This window comes from Hylaeus volcanicus, chromosome 3, assembly GCF_026283585.1.
Source record: "Hylaeus volcanicus isolate JK05 chromosome 3, UHH_iyHylVolc1.0_haploid, whole genome shotgun sequence".
In the NCBI taxonomy this organism is placed as follows: Eukaryota; Metazoa; Arthropoda; class Insecta; order Hymenoptera; family Colletidae; genus Hylaeus; species Hylaeus volcanicus.
In genome coordinates, this window is record NC_071978.1 from 20,456,489 (window position 1) to 20,484,192 (window position 27,704).

A 27,704-nucleotide genomic window follows, 5' to 3' on the forward strand; every position below is an offset into this window, starting at 1 on the left:
AAGTTCCTCCCGGAATACGAAACAAAACGGATCAAAGAGCACGAAACACGGAGGAATAATTACGTTTATCGTGAGGACCTTTCTCGAATTCTTGATGGAAAACACATAATTATACTAATACTAATTGTAGTTAGCCTTTTAAAATTATCGAGATCCTTCTTCGTCACAATTTTTCTTGAGTTTTTAAAATAACTGCGATTGAGACTAGTATAGATAATATTTATATATTTTTCTATGGAAGAATATTCATAAGGGTGGATCGCCGCCGTGTGTTTTTTCAGACTGTATTTGCAAGGGAAAAGAAGCTTGCCACAAGCTTGCGGAGGGTGCCCCGTTGGAATTAAACGCGTTTAACGGGCGAGTTTCGGTCGTAACTGAACAGACAGGAGCTGGAAAGCGATGGACGCAACGAGGACGTTACGTGGAACATAAAATTAAGCCTTCGCCCCGGCAAAGGATCCGGATTATACGACTTCGCGGTTAATAACTGTCGTTGTACGTTCCATAAAGTCCCGACTAGGCCAACGCGGCTCCTCAATACGCAGGGAAGATCTATCCGCCTCGATCCATGTCAATTTACATCTATACATATAAGAATGAAGCCCTGACTGATTACAATCAACGCCCAGGCTAAACGCTGAAAGCTGAAATTTTGCACAGAGGTTTCTTTTATGATGTATGCAAGGAATAAGAAAGGATGTTTCGAAATTCAACCCCTAAGGGGATAAAAAAGGATTGCAACGTTGGTATTTCACACGGTTGAAACATCTGAGTTACGGAAAAAAAGACAGTCACCTACTGATTCACAAAGGAACACGCGGTTAAATGCGAACGACATAAAATAAATAGTCTTAAGAATAAGTTCATTAACAGGGGATGATTCTTTGCTTAAAAACGAATCGAAAATGAAGAATGATATTTTTTCACAGGAAGCTCCATTTTCGTAAAAATAAATCGAAAGGTTTGGCTAACCATGTCTGACCACGACTGGTCGATTCTACTAATTCTGGCATTGTCTAATGTACCATACCTCTTCTATGCAAGCTGCAATTTTTTAAATAATTACAACTAATCGAAATGGACACTAGCATAACAGAAGCAACATAAATTAGCAACATAAGTAGAAATGGTGAGTAATTGTCAGACACGCCGGTCAAGTCGTACGCGTGCTCCAAGCAGACTCAAGACCAATTCTCTCAAAATTGAAAGATCAAATTAAAAAACTCTGTTGCTCATTTTCGATTCATTTTTTCCTCGCAAAATCATCTATATATATATATTCTTATATATATATATATAAGAATGAAGCCCTGACTAGTTACAATCAACGCGCACGCTAAACCCTTGAACCTAGAAAGCTGAAATTTCGCACAGAGGTTTCCTTTATGATATATACAAGGAATAAGAAATGATGTTTCGAAATTCAAGCCCTAAGGGGGTAAAAAGGGTTAGGAATCTACGCGGGTGAAATCGCGGGTCACAGCTATCGGAAATATCGATTGAAGCATCTGAGTTACGGAAAACAAAAGGCAGTTACTTACTGGTTCACGAAGGAACACACGGTTGAACATGAAAGACATAAAATAAATAGTGTTTCACGCAGGTGAAACCGCGGGGCACAGCTAGTATTCTATAAACTTGTGACGAGGTCATAGAGGTTACACAAACGCTTTGTTCTTATTGCAAGCTTCCTGTCATAGAAAATAAAATTGTGATGAAATAAAATAAATTGAAAAGCTCGACTAATATGCTCGGAAAGGAAACTTTCAATTAATTTGAAACCAACTGTGATCGACTCCCTTCCCCCAGAACTCCTAAACAGTTGACGTAACAATTCGCCCAACTCCGAGGAAAATGAATTTCCCATCAGTTTCGTCGTACAAATTCATTTGCGAAGCGCAAAGTTGCGAACTCGGTTCCCCGAGGACTCCAGTCCAGCGTAACCGCGTCGCCTTTTCCCTCTGAAAAAGGTTACAGAGGTGCGCGTATAGGGTGCGAGCGAGCATTATGTCGGCACGCACGACGCGGCGAATGCAATTACGTATAACGAAGTAACTCGGTTCCTGTGCTAATTAATGGTAGTCGTGGCGTGTCGTTGCCTACCTGCGCGACGATCTGATATCGTTTAAGTCCGTGTCACGCGTGCTCGCTCCGCGATCCCCAGTATTCGTCTGGAAAATTTCGCGAAATTAAATTGTCTCCCCCCAACCCTTCCACCAATTCTCGTTAGGTGGTTCAGTTTATCAACAAACCTCTGTCGTGGACAAAAATTAACTCGAAATTGCTTCGCTCCAAACAGGTTGCTGCGTATAGGAGGTCGTTCACTCTGCTGTAACTCGAATTATAGTTTAGAATTGGTGGAGCGGTGCACTTCGAAGCGAAACGGGACGTGGTAAAAATACCTAGAAGAAAGTTTCTGCTGAAATACCATGACGAGCGTAAACCCATTTCTCTCTGAAGCACTACAAGAGGGTATCTCGAACACCCAGCAGAGCAAAGAATCATCGACACTTCCGAATGCAACTTTAGGACACTCGACTCTGTGAAGATCCCATGCCACGAATCGAGTAGAGTGATTTTTAATTGGTACTTCGGGTATACGCGCCCTATTCGCGGACGGCACTGTTCTGGACCAGACTATTGATCTTACGCAGAGCAACAGAGCGTGAGAGGGATGGAGAGGACGCGAGAAGAAGCAAGGGACGCCGGTTGGCGTTATTAACTCGTCGCGACGCCGTGCTAGCCACGTAAATTCGGGGACGCGGCCATTCTCCGAAGCGAGGATGCGTTTCCTGGACGGTCGACGGGTCCGCGGGTTCAGCCACCGAGACTTGCGATCCTCTCGAGGGTCGAGGAGTCACGGTCGAGGACAAGGGTGCTCTGGAATCGCCCGAGCGCGAAGGGTAGCTCTCAGCGCTCCTCGGACTTGGAGCGATCGAGGGGTGAGATTTCCCAATGCATTCGATTGGTAGATCTGTGGAATCGAACATTCTCTCGAAATTTGGAATTCCTGATTGTCCTGTTGAAGCTTTGATGAGTCGAATAGCATGGTTTGTAGAAAGTAGGTTCAGGATAACCCATATTGTTTGAGCAAAAGTTTTTTAAATTTAATTCCTCTTCCTGTTCAGTAGCTCGAGTTTCAACTCATTACTGCTCAGCGACCTGTCGACTGGGAGAGGGCCACGTCATTTTTGTCCTACGTGGCAACCTTTCGAGATCCGCCTTTGTCCACTGCGTTTTCTCCCCCTTCGTCGATGGAGACTTTGATCGATGAAGACGAAAAAATCCATTTGGCCAGAATAGAAAAAGAGTTCTCGGCGAAAGGGAACGGCGCTTGTCATCGAGCGTTCCTGGACGTTTTAGCTCGTTAGAGCGGAAGGGATCGACACAGACAGACCCTCGGAATCTGAGACGACGGCGTCCGTCAAACCAGATTCCAGCTGGCGTGGTTTTCCTCCGCGGTTGGTCGATCCCTCGTCTCGATCGTGATGTGCATCGAGGAACTTTGAACCGAGAAGGTCGCGGACACCCCTTTCAGATACCCTTCGCTCGCGTCCAAGAATTCATCGAACTCGTCTTGCGGCGCCCCGGAGAGGTTTCTGGTCAGAGACACACTATTTTTCATCCATTGTTTGTCGAATAAAAATTGAGAAATTGATCAAAGACGTGACGAACGAAGACGACATCAACAGACAAAGAGATTACAGAAATATTGAAGATCGGCCAAGTGCATCAACCCCGTATAATTAGTGAATTTTGGGATATCACAGTTATCTACAGTCAGTCACACAAATTCTATTCAGATTCATTTTTGTCGATAGCACGACTTCGGAATTAATTTTTTAAATTCCTTAATAAAAAGCTCTGTCACCCTTATATGAGTGACGTGGAGACCATGGTGTCAAACGATAGATCTGACGTTTCCAAATAAAGTTTCCTTTATATATACGCAAGTGTAAAGTTTATCCATGTATATATTTATTACGAAACATTTATTTAAAAACTTCGAACTTATTATTTAATTTAGACAAACTTTTTTAATAGACGTAGAGGGTACGAATATTATGAGACTGACTGTATGTACAAAGTATGCACTCAAGCTTAATTGTCGTTCATTTACAATATTTCTATACATCTTGCTATCCTTGTGTCTTCTACATCATCTTCTACATATACTAGATTCGTTGCTAGAAAACCATTCTAGAATCTCGCAATCGGCCAACAAAGTGATGTTTCGCGTAGAACAAATAGCTCACCCACGTAACTGTTCCTTCGAGTCCTCCCATTTGAACCCCGCGAATAAATCGTCGCACAGAGTATTTACTCGTCATCAATCATTGGGATAAAATTCTAGCAGGCTGTGGACCAGGCGTTGCGGGTCGAGCCGAGCGGAACCGAGCCGTGGAGTTTCAATTAGATCTGGTCATAATAATGCCCGATCCCGGACGGCATGGCGCCCGATGGTTGATGACCCTCCCGGACCCTAGAGGAGATATCCACCCCGAAGGGTTCGGGGCCTTTTCTTCCACCTTCGTGATACCGAGTTGTTAGTCACGGCGTTTCCGGGTTGCAGAACGAGATTCTTTCTACCGATCACGACATGTCACGCCACGGTCTCGTGTCTCTGTTCTCCCCTAGGCTTCCACTCCCTTCTCCGTGGCTGGTCCCCTCTCTTTCTCATTCTTCTCTATTCCGGGGCCGTGGTCGTCCGTTCCGTACAACCAGGCGAGCTAGAGACCGTCGCCTCAGGTCGGGCCCTCGACGATGCACGACACCACTGCGAGATCGAGATGACTCTGTTCGCGGACGCGTTCATTTTCGACTTCGTTAACCCTCAGCGTTTCCTGACACTCTAGACTTGTCGACGAGGAACGCTGTTGACTGAAGGCCACGAAAGGCGAGGAGGTGTTACATTCACGGAAGAATCCAGGAAAGATGAGCTTAAGGAAAGAGGTTTCCGTTACCTTGGAGGGTCCTAGGTCGGTTTGAGGCAATTTGATGGACCAGATTCTGGGATGTGTAGTTTCATAATAGACCATAGAATGACTTCGACGAGGAATGCTGTTGATTCATGGCCACGAAAAGCGAGCAGGTGTTACATTCAGAGAGGAATCCAGGAAAGATGAGCTTAAAGGTTTCCGTCACCTTGGAGAGTCCTAGGTCGGTTTGAGGCAATTTGATGGACTAGATTCTGGGATGTGTAGTTTTATAATAAACCATAGAATGACTTCTTCATTTCGAAATTTGAGTTACTAGAGGACCTACAGGTTCACTTGTGATCTCAGACAGCCATGAGCTTTAAGACCCACAGCTAAGAAACCTTCACTAGGTAAAGCCTTCCAGAGATTAATCTAAGACTCTCATACTCCTACACGCAATATGCAAGCTCTAAACGGTCTAGATTCTCCATTTCCTGATTTTGCTCCACAGAGATTCACTCGTGTCTAATGATAACTAACATAGAGAGTCTCTCCAAGATGGAGCATCCGAAGCATATCCATCTGGATTCTTACGGGTTAGAGTGCAAGTCGCTGCTGGTGGTCATTGATGTCACAGACGGGTGGTGATCGCACACAGACGTGAGTTGTGTGGGCTACCAGGGGTTTCCACCAGCTGGAGACTCTCCAGGGATTAATTTGAAGCAATTTGATGAACTCGGGAACTAGAATGAACCACTCCATGCTTCTGGTGTGTACACTCTCGTTGTAAACAGTAGCCAGGCTTCTTCGTTCCCTAATGTTGACGATCTAACGACAGTTGAGTATCCTTTCTCATGCAAAATTGCGTCAAGTTTAAGTCATCGCTGGTTTCGAATTTGTTTGGAAACCACAGAACGTCGAATTTTGTTACTTTTGCCTGTGAGTTATTCGAAGTCTCACCTAGGGCCTCATCGAGGATTCACGAACAGTTAAACATCCTTTCCTACGAAACGTTCCTCTTAGATACTCTCGAAAGATCCACCAGCATGAATCTTTCATTTCGATATTTTAAGTTGCGTCAGCCACGACCCGAATTTTGATTCTCCATTGTAGTCAACGACTGTCCTGATCCCTCGGGATTTTTCATTCGCGACATCTCGGCGATATCGAGGCAATAAAGTCGTCCTACGTTTCCCCACGCTCCCAAGCCCCTGCCAAAGGATCGAATCGAACGATTCGACACAGATTCACCGTTTCCGAATCCAACGCGAAAGCGCGGTTTCATATTCCCGTGGGAGACGAGGCCGCCAAGTCCCCAATATCCGACAGAGCTAGCCCCAGCCCGCCGAGAATCCTCTTGGAAGTACAGAAACGACGCTCCAAAGGATTTCCCCGTAATTGCGGCAAATCGTTGACAGAAACGACAAATCGTTCGACCTGACTTCTGCCACTCGAAGAAGCCTTCGAACGACGTATCTGGGTCATCGGACCGCTCCACTCCAGGGGGATCCCTGGCGAAAAGAAATTCATCACCCTGGAAAGGTCTGAATCGACTGCTCGCGGACCGAAGCCAGAGATTGGCCGTGGAGAATAAATGGCGACAGCGGCCGAGTCGAATCAGAGTTCAAACAAATTCCCGTCAAACTAGAGAAGACGAATCTTCGATCGCAGTTTCTCTTCATTTTATGCTTTTTCTCATTTCTACGATCTAACGTCACTTCTGGTCTGACGCGGTAGCAATTTTGAAGTCTTCCAAGCACGGAATTGTATTTTGATGTGCAGTACCTAACGTTAGCCGTTTATAAACCTGTTTCCTTCTTCTCCAGAAACAGCCAAGGTGGAGAGGCGTCGAACGTTCAATAGATTTCCGGTTTCCTGCGCGGTTTCTATTTTCATTTTCTGCCGAGGCGCTCGATAACCGACGTCGTGACCGTAGGAACACCTAATCTCGCCGGAACCTTAGGGTCTCGAGTATTAAGATCGAGCGTTGCCCGCGAGAAGATAAGTGGGCCTTTGTTCCCCACGGAGAAACAGCGAGCCGCCGGTTTCTGGCGCTATAGCGCATAGTCGCGCGAAACGCGGCCCGTGAAAACGGTCCCACGGTGGTTGCACGGACAATTCCCATTTCTGCCATTTATTATTATTATCGCTATTATCGCCGCACGTCTTTATTACGCGCCCTCCGCGAACACGTGCATGGATTTCGCGAAAATTAACGCGTGCCGCCGTTAGCTACAAACCAGACTATTTTAGACGAGTGCAGAGTTCGCTATCAGTTGATTCTCATGCACCCCTGTGGGATTAAACTGTAATTCGATGCAAAATTGAATATTCAAGAGGTACCAACGATTCAGGTTTGTTCCATCTACTCCAGAGTATATCGTCGAAATGAAAAGGAGGCTTTAATTTATCTAAGGAGAAAGCAAAGAATGCACCTAAATTATCTGATAAAGTAAATCTTCTATCCAGACGTCCGGGAAACCAATTTCCTGGTGCCCAAGGGTCAAGGTCCGAGGAAGAGGTAGCTAGACGTCGGGAGGGTTGCTCGATTAATATGGAGATTCGCAGAGGGATCGTCTCGGCGTGGCTAGAATTTAATTACCGTCTAGGATTCGGTTGCAACATCCGGCTCGTTGACGCACAATTTTCGAATGGAAGCTCCGCCAACCGGCGGCTTGTCCCATTGTTCGCGAATAATGGCACCCGTTGTACACGCGTGTCGCGCCGATTATGTCACGTACCGCCACGCGTGGAATGCATACAAAGAAAAGCGTTCCTCCCCCTCCCCTGTCCCTGTCTTAAAGCGGCGTTTTCATCGCAGGTCTCGCTCGCTTGCAAGTGGCGTTCTCACCATCGCGAGCAAGAACCGCGCGGCAAAACGTGAGAAAGAGGAAGTCGTCGATCCCTCGGGCATCGATGGAACGCAGGGACTCCGTTGGCGAGCGAACAGAGCCAACCTTTAACGCGCCCTGAAAGCAGATGAGCCAGCGATTCTCTTCCGAGATGCAAATGTCATTGTGCGCGCCTCGGACGCGGAAAGAATCGGTGGCTTGGCAGGCAATACGGACACCGGGTGGATAACGAGGTATTTATTAACCTCTCGAGCCACCATGACGGCTATAGTCTTCGTGCACGCGCACGCTGCGCGCCGCTAATGACGGGTATACGTCGGTGGATCCAGAGAGCGGATGAAATTTTAAACAAGTGATACGCAAAGGATGAAACCAACGTATAGTTAGTGTCACTCGTGATGTTTGGTTTTTTATTTAACTCTGGTGTCGAGCGGTGGTAGAGATGGTCGCTAAGCTCAAGGGCTAATGATAGTGGTGAGTTACTTGCCTCGGTTATTCCAACAATTCTGACCCTCGCCTTCTTCCATCAATGAAAGTCCTATCTTATTTGACCCGCGAGAGGTTATGGTGTTATCGAGAATTTTGATTATCGAGCAGGATTTTAAGAAAACTTTTAGAGCCTGTGCGCAAGGGTCGATTAGGTTCGATGTTCTCGAGGTGTAGCATTACGAGATACCGCGACCCTCTCGGTGGATTCATTCACCGGATGATTTAAATTGAAAGGAAACGCGCGCGGCGGCCCGTGGCTTGGCCGCATGGTGAATGAAAATCCCGAGAAACCAGGAAGAAACCACCGACTACGACGGTGGTCGATCACTCCCACGGTGTTCCCCACGTTATCTAAGCGACTCGTTTGTAACCTGTACGATAGCTCGGAAATTACACATATTCCGTGCGAACTTTTTCCGTTCCCCTAACACTGTTCTATTATTTCGTTCCCCTTTTCCAGTCGGAAGAAATTTCTGCGCTAATGAATTTCGTACAAATGAACGTAATTTTTCCGACTTTGAATCAGCAACGAAGTCGATTTACCCGACGATCTCTGATGTATCCTACAGTCACTTTCCCCTTTAACGCGCGTATAATTACTTGAATGATTTACGCAAGCCATTTGATATTGATTCTACCATGAAAGAGTGATTGTGCCGCCCGCATTGTACACACTTAACGGCAATTAATTTAACATGTAAAGCGATAATTTAGAGTGGTCGTAGCAAACTGTACACATTGTGTATGTATATATACTTAGCACGATTCAATTTAACGTGTAGAGCGATTATTTAGAGTAGTTGCGGCGAACTGTACACGTTTCACGTACACTCGGTAGTAATTAAATTAATATTCACGCATAGTTCCGCGAGGGATATTTCGTTTTACAATAATAACCATGGGCACCGCTGCGTAACGTCAAATTATATTTCGACCATGACGATTTCGAATGTTTCCTGTGATTTTAGAGGGAATTATACTCGGAGATGACCAAACCAAAATTAATTACGACTAAGGTGGCTATTATAAAATACGCGCAGAACTGAGCACTGTTCGCAAGATCTATACTTCTATACCTCTTTTAAAATGCCGTAGTTCCACGCGTGAAGTATTTCGATATTGACCGAACTCCTCGTATCGCGTAATATAATCAAGCACGATGTTTATTTTTAAGTAATTCTCGCAAGAATTACGTCCACACGCGGAACTCGCGTAGGAATAATTGACGCGCGAGAACCGGGGCTTTTCTCCCTCGCAAAATGATTAATGAAACGTGCTATACCCTATTAAACCACCGATATAACTTCTATATAGGAATCGAGCCGGTTCGAGTTACGCGCAAGCAAGCCGTCCTAGCGCGGCACTTTGCGGAAACTTTGATACGGGAGCTGGGAACAAACCGCATTTGACCTAGCTACGATAATAACTTCGTCGCGATTAACAGGAAAATCGAGTGGGCTCGCTTAATTACGACTGCCACGCGGTCTTTCCCACAGGATTATTCTTTCCACGAATCGTTTCCCACTGGGTCCGCGACGAATCGATCGCCATTCGCGGTGGACGTAACGGATTCCGATGAAATTGAAATATGATGTAGTGCGCGCGAGATTAGGGGCAATTTCAGTCATTAGTTTACTGCTTTCGAGTACGTTTGTCATATACAGGGCGGTCAATTTTATGATGTTTCCTTACGGAGGATTCCAAAATTGAAATCGATTATGTTTCGAGCTGGGTGTTGGAGAATCTTTTTATATCGAGACATGGTGTAGTCTAAGCGATTTTAAGGATAGTCTAAGTCATGACTTTGCTGGTTTCAAATTCGTTCATCGTGTACAGGTCGTTCAATTTTATGTTTGAGACATACCACTTTTTTAATCGATTACTTCTCGAACTAGGTATTGAGGATCCGTTTGATATTGAGATATGATGTAGTCTAAGCGAATTTAAGGGTAGTCTAAGTCATGACTTTGCTTGTTTCGGACTTGTTTGAAAAAGAATGCGTCGCTAACCGGGAGGTCCGAACAGGTCGCGGTTCGCAGACATTTTCTCGCGGCTCGCGATACCTTTCTATTTGTGTGGCGTGAATGCGCTGGAATCGCGTTTTCCTACAACCTACTGGGAATCTCGCGTTGCGTCTCGAAGGGAAGTGTGAGAAACTTGGCGGATCGAAAGGTTTCGACACGCTCGACCGGCTAATTAGAATTTCTGAGACCAGAAAGGTCCGCTACTCGTTCGCAGGGAAAGAGTTCCATCATCGTCGCGAACAATTCCATTTAATTACCTTGCTCCGCACGTGTAGAGCTGGAAACAGGAGCGTCATCTAGTTTCTTCTGGTTGGTACTTGGTCCTTCAAATATCTCTAATTTTTATATTGAATATACTCCGAATTTTTAAAACTTTATCAGATATAAGAATATTTGTTCCCAGACCTGGAAACATCCATCCCAACGGTGTTGATAACGCAATCTATCATTCAATGTACACCCCTTTATCGGAACAATATATCACGAATAAAGCCAACATAAATTGCTTTAATCGCGACGTTAATTCTCGATAGTTAAATTCCAATTTCCTGATCGGTCGAATTATATTCCATAATTGCAATTCTAATTTACGTTTAATGAATGCCAGACAAACGATCGCGTACCGTTTGCTGTTCGAAATTTGTATGAATTTGTCCATGTGGCACGCGTTCCCCGAGGTTTCCCGGTGCGTCCAGGTGCGGAGCAGTCTGTAGGTCAGTTACGCTGTTACTGTTACCGTCCAGGCTATTACCGGTTATCGCACGCCGTGGCAACGGTACGCGCAACTTCGCGATGGAATTCTCCTTTGAGCACGAACGTGGCCACCAGGACGATCGAAAACGGTCGCGCCTGCTTCCCGATACCGCGCTTTGCTCGATCTCGGCCCAACGCGTTCCAACCACGCCAGTTTCGAACTCCCGCGACCGCCATTGGGCGAAAACTACTTCGCGGGTTTGTTGGTCTCCCTATCGACCACCGAAATCGACAGACACCGCTGAGAATCGCCGTTAATCTCGATTTGGCCGCTTACGGAAGCGCGTTTCGAGCAAGTAGGCACCAAAATGCGATTAAAATCGATTCTTTGGTGTACCAAACGATAATAAAACATGATTGTATTCATCGAATGGGTAGATAGATACTTTGTCGAGCAGGAGATGACATATTGAGAAACGGAAAATTTTGTTGGTACTTCCTTGAGATATACACAAACGCACGTGCAAGATTTAAAAGGACCATGAATAGTATTCGAAATAAAATTGATTACGAAGCAGCTCCTCTTAACACGTTCACTGCCAGACTCTTGAACATTTCTATTGTGATTTAAATTTTGTTAACAGACGACTGGAAACTACATAATGGAGCATCTATTGTATTGTATTGTATTTATTTTTGTGCCTTCTAGAATTTCATTCAAATTTATTTTCTTTGACGCTTAACTTTAAGACTTAATTTTTTTAGTTTTTTAATGAAAGGCACCGGCACCCACATATGGGTGACGTGACGATCAACGTGTCAAGGTTCTCCTAAAATAAAAGTGTCCTTAATATTCCTTACATTGACCATTTTTTCTTAGGCTCAAGATTCCTCGAGCCCTTTCTCCCTAATTTTCCCTTAATCCACCGACATTTACCTACAATTTCCTTCAAGAATCATCAGCTTATCTCGCTTCGTTCCATATAAACCAAAAAGTTCTGTTTGCTCACACCGTATTCCGCCCTGGGTGCCAAGCTAATGGCCACCGCGGGTGAAACCATCAATAACGCGAGAAATTCTTAATTAATTGCCGCATATGGTGGCTAATTAAATGCGATACACGCCGCGACGCCGCTGGACATGCCCCCCTCGCGCCGTGCCTCCGCTTTTTCCTCACCCAACGTCCTCTCCATCGCCTTCACCGTCCGTTTGTCTACCCGTTCGGATACAGGAGAAGGATCGCGACGCTACGCGCAAGAAATTGGTACCGTTCGTGCCAGCTGCGGAGCACGAGGCACGAAGAAGTTACTATCGAGGGTGTCCTCTAGGCGACGAGTCGTAAATTCGTCCGACATCCTAGCGTATTGCAAGCGTGACGCGTACCTGCAATCACCGCTATAAATTAGCGCCACGAGGATAGACGAAATTTTATTCGACTAACGGATAACGATTGAAAGCAACGCATCGCAATTCATTCGAGTTAACGGTTAGTGGCTTTATTTGAAAGAGCTCAAGGGAGATCTTGGACTCGATTTAAGTATCACTGATGCTAAGACATGACTGATGCTATTTTTCGTTTTGGAAATGAAAGAGGTGGTATCAATTGCTTTGAGACGGTTTGCACGCTGCTGGCACCGTCGAAGGGTTAATCGCTCTTTCGCTCCATTTCCGTGGCGTTGCCCGCATCCATCCCATCACGGACGCTATATTTACTCCGCGCTATGTTATTGAATACACCACAGTAGAAATATTGCCATCGATAGAAATTTGACAAGGGACAAAATTTCATACATGCGACATCGTTGCTCGATTTCGATTTCCTCGAGTTCACGGCGCTTTTATCCGCCACCGAATGGACCAACTCGACGCAAAAGTGATCGATTATTTTTATTTTTCTCGAATTCGTGAGAATCTTTGAGCGAAACGCGATGGAACAAAAATGAAGGTCTATTTTTTTCTCCCGGGCAGTTTTCGTCCCTAATGCGATGCACGGCGGCCACCGGAGGGAACCTGGCCAATGGTCTGGCGGCGATAATCCCAGCCATCGGGGAATCATTATGACTAATGAGCCAGGCGGGACGGGGACCCTTTGATCCGCGGCGCTAGAATTAGAGCCCTAGCGCGCGACCTAACAGGGCGAAAAAGGTAGAGCGAAAACGCGGCCCGAATTACACGGGCCACAACCCTGCGTTCCCGACGCCAGTGTATCGTTTTATTCGACGCCGGAGCCCTCGATTGATTTCGACGCGGAACGCGATGCCCTCCGCCAGCGAAGAGCCGCGTCGAATCGAAGGGACGACACGCGCTTTTTACTCGTCAAAGGGATCGTAATCTATTTAGGTTTCGCGACAAGTGCATTCTCTGCACCGCGGAGGAGGGCAATTATCAGTAATCCAATATATTTAAATTACTCGAATCGATTGCCAGTGGGAATTAATATCGCCCTGGAATTTCCCGAACGACGCTCGGGTTTTTCCGTCGCGGGAATCGATGCCGGCCGTTGGCCCGATCGGTTCCAACTCCATCGGGGCTGCTGCGACTCGTAGTGGAGCGACAATATTGTCGTTATTTAGGCCAGTAATCTATTCGAGTACGCGGTTCCGATAGGATAAGGCCGACATTCAACGCCTGCTCGTTGCTCGACTCGTTTCAATGACACTGGTGACATTTTCTCGGTTCGAAGCTACGTTTCCCAGGCAGGGAAACTCGAAGTCGTTCGGGAGAATATTGTTCAGGGCTTTGCAACGTTGCATTGTATTAAAAGAATTAATTCTGAAGGTGACGCGTCTCGACAAAAACAAAGTCTGGATAAGATTCTGACGAAGTCGCAAGAAGAGTCGCAGGTTCTAATTGTCCCAAAACAAAATTTGTTTTAAGAATTAACACTTTAACGTCCGCTTACACAAACACGTGAGTGATGCTACCGCCAAAAATGATTGGCCAGTACCACACTCTGTGTGACGATTTATGAATGTAAACAATTGCCGTCGTATTTCATCGCTACGACTTTGATTTTAGGTAACTATCCTTTTATTGTCTGTTTCTAATTTTAGATTTTTTAAATTAACACTACGCCGTCTGGGTACACTACAGTTGTGTACCACGAAAATTATGAAGTAAATTTCTCCGGCGATTACTGTTGTTTTTTGTTTTGTTTTATCTGTATCCTCGCACATGCTGAATTATTTCGTAAATTTACATAAAGTTTATTTTTATATGTGCGGACGTTAAAGTGTTAATATTACAGCGTGAATTTCGATGTCCTTTCGTTATACACGCAAGATTACCGCTCTTCGTTTGAACTATACACATCTTCATTGGACGAATAAGCACTATTAATTGACGCATTAATCAAACGTGAGATGACCGAGCAGCCATTCCTCTCGCCTGCCAATGGTAGTTTCCAAGTGCACGACCGTATCTAGAGTGACGCAGGACACACAGCCTCGCGCCAGGAATCGAGCATGCAAAGCTGACGGGTCACGACGTTGTGTGTATTCCTCTGAGCCTCGAACGGCTGCCGATTGAAGTCGTGCACGAAGCGCGATGCTGTCATGGTCGTCGAGATCCTCCCTGCCCTTCCGCGGCTTCCTCGGCCAGTCCTGGCGCCGCGCGTTAACCTTTTAATCCGCGTCACGAAAAATACCCGCCGCGGAAGATACATCGCGTTACATACCGTGCCAGTCATCCGATCGAGTCCTTCGAGAAATTCCTGCGGCCATTTTTCCTGACCTTTGCGTCGATCCCTCTTCGATCGAAGTAAAAAAAAACACTCGAAGGAACTCGATAAGAAGTATTCGATAAGGAGTATTCGATAAGGAATATTCAGATTCTAAATCGGTATTAATTCCTACTTGATATCGATATTGGTGAGATCAGCTTTGTGAGATTTGTACAATTGGACGGTGTGTTTATATAGGGTATTTAGCAACAGGTGTCAGGAACAACTACATGCGAGACCACATGCTAAAATAAAATATAATTTAAGAGTGAAGAAATTGCGTTGGATCCTTCGTTTTTGAGCGATCATTCACCAAACGTAGGCGCAACGGATGTCTGAGTGCGTAAGACCTATTCTACTTCCCTTAGCGAACATTGCGTCCGCGCGACCATCAGTAGTATAACCCCGTCGCGCTCAGACACTTTTCTACCCACCTTTAGCAATTAATGTCTCGAACACGAAGCCTCGGACGCGACTTTTCCACTCTTGATTTTCGTCGTTCATCAACACGTAGAATCAGCTCCTAAAATTTCGAACACCCTCGACCAACCTTTTGGTCTCTATCCCTCCTCCAATCTGCTTAAAGAAGCATCTAACTCAGCCCTGGCCAACACGCGGCCCGCCACGTTAAATTGTGCAGCCCGTCGGGTGATTTTGTATTTCTATTGAAACTTTTGTTTCTCGTTGTATATGTACAAAAAATATTAAAAAAATGAAAATTTCCATGTGTCATTGCTATAATGCGGAAGTGCGATTACGAACTCCAGTTCTATATCTGATATCTACGAACGCCAAATGTTACTGAATGAATCTGTTTCAATAGGCAACCATCGGTAACGTTCATTTGTAATTTGAATATAGTTATGTAATAAATGAATACAGAAACAATCCAAAGACGTCTAGCGGTATTTTGTATATGTATTACACTTTTTAACCTATATGTTTACCTAAAGTGCGTCCCGCTGTAACGTTACGCGTCATCGAGGTGGCCCGTGAAACTATTTGAGTTGGCCCGGCCTGATCTAACTAAACCTGTAACTCGCACGTAGTACATACTATACGATCGTCCAGGTCGTGGATAGATAAATTTCAGGAGACGTCGAGACCGCTTTCCGGTGGAAGGATCCCCAAGGCGCTGCGGGGCTCGTGGCCGTTTCCTCGATAAGGAGGTAAATGCGTCTCAGTCACGAGAAAGTCAAAGAAACGCGGTACGCGAATAAACTCTCGCGGAGGAAGGAGGGAGAAGGTGTGTGCGTTGTATCGTTTGGCCGGACTAGACGGGATTCCGCGAGCAAACGGCCGCGCGCTGCAATCGGAATCCTTTCACGGTCGAGCGTGCGCGGTCGGAAGGCTGCGCGGGGATTTCTAATGCTCGCCCGTGGTCAGAATTACCGGAGCCGCGTTAATAAACCGCCGGTTAAGCCCGGTATCGCGTGTCGCGAAATTCCAACTGGCTGAGTCATGCGAGAGAACGCGGACCGTGTTCGGTGAGAGCTCGATCGGCCATTGGTTCGTTCGATTTCTCGGATCTTCGATCCAGAGGTAATTCCAGCGCCGTCAACTCCCACGGCTTCGTTCTGCCCGGAGCCTTGCGATTTCGAGCTCCTTGCGGGCCGATTTCTACTGTGTGCGAGGGAGAAATTCCTTTCATAGGCAATTCTTAATTTATCGCGGTTCTCGTTAGCTTGGGAATAGTTTGCAGAAGTGATAGGTTATTAAAAAACCTCAGCGCATACGAGTAAGGAAACTAGTGGCACTGAGGCAGTCCAGTGGACCTCCATGGTCCATAGTTCATCTCAGAAGCGGGGAACCTTTCAGTTTCGAAAGACAAAGTAAAATTCATGCGGTAAAAGGTAAAATCACAACAAGATAGATGGTAAAATGCATTACTGTCTATGGATTACAACGTGACCAACATTGGTCAGCAGCTAGGGGACATCAGCGTTTGAAAAGGGAAGCCAGTGGTTTTGGTAGCGCGCCACCTGTGGCGATTTCCACACGGGCGAAATCTCAAAGTCGAATCATCGTTTTACCATTGAAACCGTTACGGCGAGCGCGACACGCGCCTAAAATTCGAGCACGTCGCCGGTTTCGCGGATCGACCGCAAGGGTTTCGTCGTCGTCGCGACCGTACAAGGGAAAACGATCGTTGTAACGATTATGCGAACGCAAGCGGTCGCTCGAATTAGCACGATCGACGCGTGTTCGCGAGCACGTGCCTCGAATGCTGCCAGGCGAGCCACCGCCGGAAAGAGAAAGAGAAACGACCGAGCCTTTTCAAGATGAGGAGGACAATTCGCAAAATCTTATTGCTGTCCCATTGAAAATATTGTTTTTCAATTCTTGTCTCGGATGGAAAAGGATTTCTTGCAAAGAATTGATTACACCCTATGTATCGTGAATCTAAAATGAACTTTCTAAAATTAACTTCTATTAGGGAATAACTTCCTGTCATAGGTTATCGAATTACTGGGGAAATGATCATTCTTCGTTTCTTTTGTAGTCTACAATAAAATGAATTTAATACGAGGTCTTCGAACGTGAAAAATTTCTCTTTCCCGAACCGAGGACGCGTCGTTAGATCCGCACGCGATTCCGTCGTTTGTTGGCTCGCATTCCAAGCTCGCGTGTATTCGTATCCGATAACAGATATTGCGCAACGAACGTCTCCGCAGAAAAGGAATCGATTCCGCTTCGAATTCCTTATCCACCCCTCTCTACGTGGGCCAGCAGCCGCTTTTCACTCGATCCTCCGTTTTCGACTTTACGCTCCCTCGACCTCTAGCCTCCGGCTCGTTTAATTAAATCGAGTGGCCTTCCCGAGTCCGATTCAATCGCCGCGGGAGCCGATATATTTCCTGGAAAAATGTGTCACCGGCGCAACCAACGCGTTCGCACGCTTATCGTTCCGATCGATGACCTGACAATGCCGTCTTCGGGGGTGGATGAAACGAGGTTAATTATTACAGTTTTTAAGTAGGAAATATCAAATGTAAATATTCCGAATAAATCGTCCTATAAACCACCGAGGATCCACCGTGCACTATATTTGAAATTGAGTGAGCAAAGGAAGTCTGCACCTCTGCAACCACTGCAAGTGAAATTTCTAAAATATACGATAACGATGCTATCAACATTTGTACCGTAAGAAAATATAGATCGAAAGATTTCAAAATCACCATAATTTCTTAATGATATGACTCCTTAATTAACCTGACACGTACAAAAAAGTTCCTTTCAAGTTACTTCTACCAGCTATCCTACGTGTCCCTATTCCTATTTTCTCGTAAAAAAGAAAAAAGACAGAACGATCTCCTACATAGCAACATTAAAATTCTCCAATTACTCGTAATTACCGTTTCCCGGAGAGTAAAGTTCGCCGTAACGCGCACCTGGACGATAGATATTATTTCGTAGGATGCAACGAGGCCTGACGGTTAAGCTTCTAACTGTACCGTGCGTGGAGCAGGTATGTTACTACGCGCGTACTACCAGCCATGCTCGAGTTCGCGTTACGACGCGGCGGCGGCGTCGGGATGCCCGGCTATCGAGCGAATCTACCGTTCCAGGCAAATGGCGATTTTTGCCCCGTGGTTTTAATTAGACGACGGTGCCCGGGAGATTAGAGGCTCGACTCTCTATTCCACGCCATCTCGACGAGCGGTAACGGTAAATCGGGCGCCTTGGACAACCTCGAGACGAACAAAACGACGCGCGGGACCGATGCAACTATTTCGATTACGATCGCTTGGGGTACAGATGCTCTTATCAGCATTCACTCTGTTCGCTTCGAGTGGACGCCAGGGTGCGTTGGGAATCGACGACAAATCTTGAGATTTTTGGTCAATAGGTGGCGAGATAGATTGAAAGATTAGGCTTAAGGTCGATTCAGACTATACGGCACGGACCGGCACCGACACGACAAAACATTAAAACACGCGATTTAATGGAACTATTCACACTTAACAGACACCGACCTGAACGTTCCGTCAACGGGAATAGTGTGAATAGTTCCATTGAAACGCGTGTTTTTATGTTTTGTCGTGTCGGTGCCGGTACATGTCGTTCCCGGTCCGTGTCGTATAGTCTGAATCGTCCTTTAGGTCGATCGCACATGAGCGCAACCGATTTGAAATTAGTGTTGCAAACCGTTTGCGCTCTTTGTTTTACCTACTCCGCTATCTTTATTTTACCTAGATCCACGGTCGCATGCAACTAGAAAAATAGAATAGTAGAAAATTCATCAGAATAGTGAATCTTTTTGATATAACCACTGAGCTCCGTTTCCTTATACCAGAAGTATACCACGAATCAAAACACAGACATCGAATAACTACACCCAGAAAATAATCCTACCTCGCCATGTTCCAAATGAAACAAATGCAACAAAAAAACTAGTAGATCATCCTCCCCGCTTCAGTTTCGAACGAGTCCCTGGGGTCTACGACAGAAAATAGATCCAGGAAGAAGCCTACGACGTCGACCAGACAGGTGCATCTGTCCTATCTCCCCGACTAATCTTTCTTCAATTCGCGAACAATTGCTCGTCCATATACGCGCGTTAGTTCCACCCCTACGCAGTAGTTCCGCGTCGAACCAGGTACGATTGATCGATCCGTACGCGGATTACCGAATTACGAGGCCCGTTATCAACGCCGTCCGCTCCGTGGGCGAGAGGTTCGCACCGTGAACGACCATCGAGGCCGAGCGACCTTTGACGACGTGGTTGGATCGCCTTGACCCTAACCTATGCCGCTGCATGCATTACTGCCACGGACTGCTATTATCTCGCGTCCTTCGCGGATAGTCTCTCAGGCAAGAAGACAATGACGACGATTTGGAAGTTTTTTTCCTTGGAATTCGCGCGGTTAACGACGCTTTGCTCGAACATAATTGAGGCCACTTTGGACAAGTTTATTTACGATTGTACGCGATGTGTAGAGTGCAGAAGTAATCAGTAAGGGCTAAGATGTAAGTCGGAAAAGTTGATAAAAAAGAATCGATTGAATTTAGAGTGGAATTACAGATGTCTAACTGACATATTTAGAGCGTAATACCTGCGATGCAATTAAACTAAGAAATATTACTGTATAAGAAAGTGTTGAAAGTGAACCTTCTCTAATCTTCGAATGAACCTATCAAACGCATCGTTGATAAGTTCATTTGCAAACAATCCAAAGCAGCTAGAAATCGAGGCACTATTGTTGCCATCGTTCTCCAATTTATTTCGAGCAACGCGCATGCACGTGTACGCCAGTACGCGCAAATAAAGAAGCAAAGCAAAGCTCATCTTTGCTCTGCAACGCACTAGTGGGCTGTGACCCAGTTCTCGATGGCAGAAAATTATTGCGATATCATCACACGCGTCGTGGCGAATAATAAAGCATGCCGAGTTCTTCCAATGGGTGTGGGGGTGTTCCATAATGTATAGACCGAGATATCACCGGTACGTATTACTTCAAGGAGGAGGAACAAACGCGAAAACGCAAAGTAAGAATGAGTAGAGTTCGAGGCGCCTGAAATCGACGTTCATTCACGAGCGACGAATAGCAGAACTGGAAATAGTAGAATTTATGTACGAAACTGATATTACTGGGTTGTCCGGAAAGTTCATGCCTATTTTTAAGAAAAATTCAAAGGCATATTTGAATTTTGATGTATATTTATTGAATTATATATGTATCATTTTGTTCCACAACCTTTCCACCTGTTAAGGAATGTACACATTTTATTTGTTTTCAGCTATTCCGATATATTCAGACCTGTACCGCCTACTAAAAATCGGCATGGACTTTCCAGACAGCCCAATAAAAATCTTTGTCTTTTAATCGTGAAATATATTTACGCGTACAACAAGTCCCCTTTCACGAACATTGGGTATCGAGGTTAGCCGACCACGTGAGCACTGGTACATGAATTTATTCCAGGAAACAGAGCATCAACCGACTGAAATTTCTTGGAGAAAAAGTATCCCGATATAAATCCTTATAAAATGATTCATGGCACTCTGTAATTTGAAACTGACTTTCTTCAGAGAAATTTTAAAAATTGTAAAGTCGAAACGTACCGTTGCGTAAAGAAAGTATGACCATATTTCGAATGTGTTCGGCTGAAAATCTTCGGTAAGAATTTGTACATTATCTTTCATTATTGTACATAATTTTATTTGTACGTCATCTGGTTCCCGCCGTTGCACGATTTTTCTACGGGAAACACCATTTGCGCCCATAGTACGACGTTACGAGATGATTCGTTTTAGCGTGGTTCCGGGTCGCTAGGCAACAGGGCCGTGCTTTTAGCGCTTTCGTCCGCGAGGGAGCTTTTGTCTCGAGATCAAACACATCTCCAGACCGCTCGGGCTAACCGACTGCTTTCAAATCGTTTCCGCAGAGCGTGGATCGCGAGTTCAAATGGAAACCGAAAATTCGATAGAATTTCCCGCTTTCCTGCCTTCGATTCAGGGGAAATCAACCAAGGTGCGATAAATCTATAGGCCGATTGGATGCACAGTACTTTAAAATAAGCTCTTTTTTCTATAAAGAAAATACTTTTGAAAAATTTCTTAACACGTTGAATGCCACGGCACCCATATATGGGCAACAGAGCTTTTCACTAAGGGACTTTAGCAATTAATTTTAAGAGCTAAGTATTAATGAAAATAAGTCTGAATAGAATTCGTAAGTTTTGATGATAATACAAAAATAAGTGATACGACAAATGTCAGATTATCTAGTTTACAACTGTCTCGAGACAAAATTTTAACCTTGTAGACATTTCGCGATTTCCATTTGAATCAATCTGACAGTCAACGTGTTAATAATCACTTAAAGGAAAGCTTTTTAGGTGTCCGCCTCCGATTGTTTTGATTTTTGGATATGTTTTAAAGTATAAAAAAATAAGATATACGTATTTTTTTATATTGGCCCGTTTTCATATTTAGGGGATGAAACGACCCCCTAAAGTTTCATAAAGTATCATAGATAGAAGAAAACTTTTTAAGAAAAACTTTCATGGGTTTCTATCTGCATATAAAATCTGGCCTTAAATTTTGTAAAAGGTAATTTGTTTATGATAATAGCCTATTGCAGCTGAAACTTTAGGTCGTTTCACCCACTAAATATGAAAATGGGTCAATATAAAAAAATACGTATATCTCATTTTTCGGTTCTTTAAAACATATCCAAAAAATCAAAACAATCGAAGGCGGACACCTAATAAGCATTCCTTGTTAGTGTCGATGGTATACATTTAATTGACTATTAAATGCAAAATTGAAACAATAATTAAAGATAAAATACTAATGCTACGATTTCTAAAGTTTCATATTCTTCTAGTTAAACGACTCAGATCCTTTTGAACACTCCCATTTAACAATGAGAGAGTAGTTCGAAGAAGTCGCGATCTTTCATAACATCGTTCTCGATGATCCGTATGCTTTCGAGCCGTTTAAAGACACTGTGCGTCGCTGCGTCATAAATAATTGATAGCGAAGAGAAAGAGAGGGAATCTACTCACCATAATCGGAGCGCAATCTCGCCGGGCAGATGCGGACGGAGACGACGCGGCGAGCGCAGCATCTGCAACCAAACAACGCATTCTTTTAACCGCTAATTCACCGTTACAGCTGACAATGAAACTTCCTGGCCGACCACTGAGCCGATCCGTTAGCAAAAACACGCTCGATCGACGACGATTGCCCCGAGTCTCCGCGAACCAGTCCTATTAAGATCTATCTGGCAACGAGGCTCGAGACAATCGAATCGATCGAGCTTTGCTCCAAATACCTCCGGCAATCGAAGACGAACGCAGGGCGACATTTTCCATACGCGCGGTACGTGCGTACTTTCGCCATTTATTCGCGATGTGGGAAACTGAAACCTTCGTAACACTACCAGAATTTCAAAGTATTTATAGTTTGAAATTCTGACATTGATTAGAAAGGTTTGAGATCGTCGATTCTTTAACCCCTTCCTGTACCATTTAGCTCAACGAGACTCGATCCTGGCTCGTGATATTCATGTTTGCGCCAAAATCGTCGTCACGAGTCAGACTCATCAAAGTACGGCAAGAGGTTGATTAATCTCAAAGCATACTTTGATGTATAATACATAATAACGTTGGCACAATTTTATCAAAAATTATTACGTTCTTTGCATTGAATATTCCAAGCTGAGAATCGCTCTAAATACGAACAGAAACGTTCATAATTCAAGCTTAAAAAAACTGATATCCATCGTACGCGAATAAATCCAATTTTTGAATAAATCAAGGTGTCGTCTTACTTTCCGTTAATTCGCTATCGTTCGCGAGAAAAATCGACGTCGTTAGCGGGCGAAGTGATCGATCGTGGCAGGAACGCGTCGCGACGTCTGGATAAATCGCCGGCGTACAATCCGATCATGGTGTTTTCCGACGTAATCCGTTTACGGATCATCGGTAAGCTGATTACTGGCGAGCTCACGCAGGATGGGAGGACTTGGCCTCGTGCAAACGACCGGCAGCTCCTCATGAGAGGACGGGGACGCGATCGCGGTTCGCCAAGAGTTAACGTACACACCTGACCCTGGCAAAGTGCAAAGTTCAACTCGAAATGCTGTCGAATAATATAAAGTTAGCCCTGTCCCAGAGGTGGATCGAGTTTACCCGCGACCACGAAAACCGTGTCGCTCCGATTGGTATTTTAACACTTAACCCTTTGCACACGAGAGGCGATTCTTAGTCACCGCTAGGTTTCACGTAGCAAATCTACCAGCAATAATGCTTCTTTAGGTTTAATCCTTTGCACTCGAGACCTTTTTTTTTGGTATCTACCAGCAACTCGAGATGTTTTCTTGGCATTCTACATTCTGTATTGCCACGAATGCTAAGCTTCGATTGACTTCAAAGATGTCATTTTATTGACACTTCTAGTTCCAAAGAAATTAAACCTAAAGAAACATTATTGCTGGTAGATTTGCTACGTGAAATCTAGTGGTGACTGAGACTCACCTCTCGAGTGCAAAAGATTAATTTCTTTGCAATTCCAAGTGTCGATAAAACGACAATCGACCTACATCTTCGAAGTCAATCTAAGCTTAGCATTCGTGGCAATAGAATGCTAAGAAAGCATCTCGGGTTATTGATACTAGAAAAAAAGGTCTCGAGTGCGAAGGGTTAAGAGTGGTGGTTCAGAACTTCGGGGAGGAAAGCATTAGTTTGTTCTTTCGAGTATTTGTAAATGAATGGGCAAAGTTTGAAGAAGCTATTCTCAGGAGTGTCTGGAAACAAATTCGCGAAGAGAAGCAGTTGGCTTCTAAATTAGGATGTCACTGTAGCCTGATTTAGGAGCTCTGAAAATTTATACAGGTCTTCTAGAAGGATTTCCATAAAAGAATGTGCGTACGATTTGAGGAAGCTATCGTCACTAGTGCCAGAGAAAAAAAATCATAAAGGGAAGCTCTTAAACCTAGAGCCCCTCAACAATTTTTATCGCATTCGTAGAGCATGAATTAACTAACCAACTAATTAAAATATGTCGTGACAATTAGTTGTCCAAAATACACGTTCCTGGGAATGACGTACTCTCGCCCCAGCAAACCTCCTGGCTTAAGAGTTAAAAGGCCAAAGTCACCCATAATAATTCTTCACCCTCGCCACGCGACGACCCCTCCTTAGGGCGTTCTACCCTATCTCCATCCCCTTCCGTGTTCGGCACTGTATTTTCACGACTGCTATCGAACATAGAAATGTTCTGCTCGTATTTTCTTTAAATTGAAACGAAACTATCTAGATGAAAATAGTCACGTTCCTATTTCGCGTCTTCTATCTCTGCGTGATAGTTTCAACGCGTAGAACAAAGATCCAGTCCTGTCCCGACCATAAACTCGAGGAAACGACTGTCTTGACGGGCTCGTTAAGAACACTCGCCCCCCTCGCCCCCCACAGATTTTCCACAAGCCCTTGCGTTACCATGGGGACATTTTCGCTAGGGGAACGGTCCCCTGGTCGTCGAGGCGGGGATCTATCGAATGGGTTATCTCTCCCTTGGTGTTATCGAGGACACCACGAGCAGGGAACGATTGCGACGCGGTACGTCTCCGGTGCTGGAATTCCAGACACCCAGCAGGCTCAGCTTTCATTAACTCACGGGAAAACGAGACTTTTGCGAGTCCCTTGGCATTCAGGATGCGAGGGAATCTCGCGGACGTGGAAGCTCTCAGGTCCTTATCGGCGCTAATAAAGTTTTCAGTTGTGCAACTCCGCCTCGATGTGAGAGAATACTGGTTGAGTTGGAGTCTCCCTAGCGGTGATAATTGCTAGGATAGTGAACGGTCGTTTATTCTCGGTGTAACAACATTTTTCATTTCACATCCCGTTTAAATATTAATATCGCGAGCCGAGCACCGCGTAGAAGATAGTCACGAGCAGAGACATCTCCCAAATTATCTCCTGAGAGAAATAAGAGGTAGTTTCGAGATGAAATGGAAGATACGACGACAAAAAATGACCGATCATGCTACCGATTCACTGCGACTATTAATTATCAGCTGGAAATCGAGAAAGGATCCTACAATTGCGGCGCGCGTTCGCTTTCAATCGTGGCGTGACGAGCCTGGACCACCCCGACGGACTTTTTCCAGGAATGAGCCGTGGATCGTGCAGGAAATCGCGTTTTCGAAAGCGTGGGCCCCCCCCCCCCCCCTAGCCACGTCTGGCCCGTCTGATTCGGGCCTCTGGAACTGACACAGTCGGCAAAGTGGTTCGAACGGGCCCCAAAACGAACAGAGGAACGCCGAAAACAGCAGAAGCTACTCTGGCGAATTTAAACGGCACTGTGAAGAGCATGGATGCCGATTAGGTGACTGGATATCGTTCTCGGATGATGAAACGTGAGCTGGATGTCATTCAAGAATAAGGGAAGAGATACATTTCAATAAGAATGTATGCCAATAAAAATTTGTTTTGATAACTGGATAGTGTGAACGACGTTGGTATTTCTCGTGAAAGACGAAGCACTCGCATTTGGATAAATTTTTCGATCGATGAACTAATTAATCGACACGTACGCGCGTTTAATAAATTATGCTTGCTTTCCCAATAACAAAGACAGATATTTATCGCCACTGTTACGTCGAGTAGATATGCACCTTCGTCAAGGGACGACAAGTTTGTATTTTGTCTTCTCTAGAACCAACCAACCATCCCTCCTCCTCTCGCCTGCCCATTTTCCATTTTCCTTTTCTGTAGTTTTGCCAAAGTCGCACCGGACCACTTCTCCATCGAGTATCATTCTGCATAATCTTCGTGTACAAAGGAGAGAGCCTCAACCCAGGGGTCGAAAACGATTCCGATTAATTGCGTGTACAGACCAGTAACAAACTCGAGGTTTCCTGCCCGTCATTCCAACCTATTATTCAAAGTGTCACTCCGACGTAAAACTCCGAGTAATCCTCAAGGATGTTCGTTTGCGCAACGTCTCCCGGACGTTCATTAGAGAGACGTCAGGAAACGAGTGGATTCCCGCCAGCCATGCAAAACCGTCTCTCGCCCTCCTCCTGTTCCTCGAATGCCCCTGAAAAATGTTAGTCTCGCGAATAGTTTCGATTCCTCCTGGAATACCGGCGGACTGCTTCGAGCGCCTTCCTGGAAACGGTAGTCCTTTGTCCGAGAAACAGGATGAGGTTCGGGCTGCGAAGCATCCGGTGTCGAATTTAATACAAGCGCAAAGTCGAAGCCGCTTCCGAGTGTCGTTCCTCAGGGAACGAGCCGTCGTTTTCGTGGTTAACTGAGCTTGGAGAAACTTTTGGAGCAGGCGAAAATTAGGGAAGAGTCTGGGGATAAATATTTTGGGCTTTGGAGGCCAAGGAAGAAAAGTGGAGGTCACTCGAATCGATATCTAAACTTTTCGTTCCTTTGAGAATGGTTCCTTGTGTTGTTTCTTGCTTTGGCCAAATTTGCTTACAGATTAGGCTCTACTTGAATGAGAGAGTTTTATTTCTAAGGATACGAGAAGTCATGTAACTTGATTGTAATATACTTTGTGTACCGGTCTTGGAAGAAAGAAAAGTGGAGGTCACTCGAATCGAGATCTAAACTATTCGTTCCTTTGAGAATGGTTTCTTGTATTGTTTCTTGCTATGGCCAAATTTCCTGATGGATTAGTCTCCACTTGAACGAGAGAATTTTATTTCTAAGAGTACGAAGCCATATATCTTGACTGTAACATCTCATGTCCTGGTCTTACAATTATTTAGTCTTTACATTAATTTAATTTCTACTCGCCATTGTTTTGGATTTGCATTTACTGATATGCTTCTCTTCGTCATTCTCTGGTACTCCAATTAGGAATGCCAGTAGTCTGGGGCTCACTGGCCCCCTGTAGCTCGGGTACCTCGGGATTGCCAAACCCGTACTGTAGCTACGATCAAACGTAACTACAGCCCCTAAGGATCTCAACTCGAATAATTTTCACTTCCCCTGTCTTTCTCGAGTCTCGAGTAGCTTCTAAATTTCGATGTCCTCGGAAACCTCATTTTCTCAGAAACTTCATCTTCCCAAAGATGAATACGAGTCTTCGAAGAACTCTTCTTGCCAGCGCAGAATGCAATTACGGAGAAGCAAGATAACTAGGTGTCCTGTGGGTCGAAGAGAATGGTTTCGTAACTTACAAGCGACACGCCGCCAAAAGGGTGGCTTGGTTATCGGAACAGCGAGCGTTACGGAGCGTGCAACGTGTCATAAGGCCGAAAAAAGATAAAGATGCAGAAACGTAGGACTGCACACGTCGCACTGTCGGCCGATAAGACGATAAGGACACTATAGCGCGCGAATACCGAGGGCGTCGAGTTTTCATATCACGTTGCCGCCAAATTGGATTGGATTACAAACGGAGGAATGTCCGTGAGAACAAAACGATCGCGCGCTTCTCTAACGAATCGCCTCTTTGCTGGTGGCTCTAGTGAAGATTCATTATGGTCCTAGATCCTGAAGGTGGCAAGCTTTTTAAGCATCATTTCAGCTCACGGTT

The 27,704-nt window shown here is 45.1% G+C and overlaps 1 protein-coding gene across 8 annotated transcripts in view; it reads right to left on the reverse strand.

Moving 5' to 3' along the window:
• Positions 1-27,704, reverse strand: part of LOC128873842 (SH3 and multiple ankyrin repeat domains protein 2) — a 206,120-nt gene that overhangs the window by 105,807 nt on the left and 72,609 nt on the right. For all 8 annotated transcript variants that reach the window (XM_054117748.1, XM_054117751.1, XM_054117747.1 and 5 more), the window contains one exon: positions 22,214-22,275. The gene's annotated coding sequence lies outside the window, so the exon portion shown is untranslated. The remainder of the gene's footprint in view (positions 1-22,213; positions 22,276-27,704) is intronic.